Source organism: Miscanthus floridulus, chromosome 2, assembly GCF_019320115.1.
Source record: "Miscanthus floridulus cultivar M001 chromosome 2, ASM1932011v1, whole genome shotgun sequence".
NCBI classification, from domain to species: Eukaryota; Viridiplantae; Streptophyta; class Magnoliopsida; order Poales; family Poaceae; genus Miscanthus; species Miscanthus floridulus.
In genome coordinates this window covers 18,168,292-18,169,065 of record NC_089581.1, presented here as the reverse complement: position 1 = coordinate 18,169,065, position 774 = coordinate 18,168,292, and positions in this window count along the sequence as shown.

Sequence of the window (774 nt, the reverse complement as noted above, 5' to 3'; positions counted from 1 at the left end):
CTTACTACACTATCCATGATGCTCCAATCTTCTCACACTACCAAGTGTTGTAGGGTAAGGCTAATTGGAAGAAGCTAAAACATGGATGGCCATATTACATGCCCTAGTTGGAGCAAATGTTTGAAGGTGTAGCAGTTGATGGTTCCACAGCTTATGTTCCTAGTGCAAATGAAGAATTTGAGGAAGAGGAGGAGGAGCCATCACTAAATGTTCAGACCCCAGTTAGCAGTAATAGCAACAAGAGGGCCAGTACTGCTAGTACTTGTGCCTCTAGTCCCAACAAGAAGTCCAAGTCCAAAAGCCAAGCTATCAAGCTAATGGACAAGGTTATCAGTGAGCAAACCAGGATTGGTGAAGACAGGAACAAGATGATGGAAAGACACGTTGAACTGCAGGAAAGGAAGGTTGAAATGAAGGCAATCATAAAGAAAAGATGCAGGGAAGAAAAGAGAAAGGAAGAGGAAGATGAAGTTGAAATTATGCAGCAGATGGCAATTATATTGGAGCAATAGATGGCACTCACGTACTAGTAATCGTAGACAAGGATTTGATGGTTCAACACATGTGCCGCAAGAACATTACAACCCAGAACGTCATGGCTTGCTGTGATTTTGACATAAGGTTTACATTTGTGCTTGCTGGATGGCCTAGTTCTGTACATGACATGAGAGTATTCAATGATGCTATGGACAAATGGAGCAATAAGTTTCCACATCCACCATCAGGTACACATTGTTGTAGTTGAGGTAGTTCTGTTTCCTATTTGAGTTAATG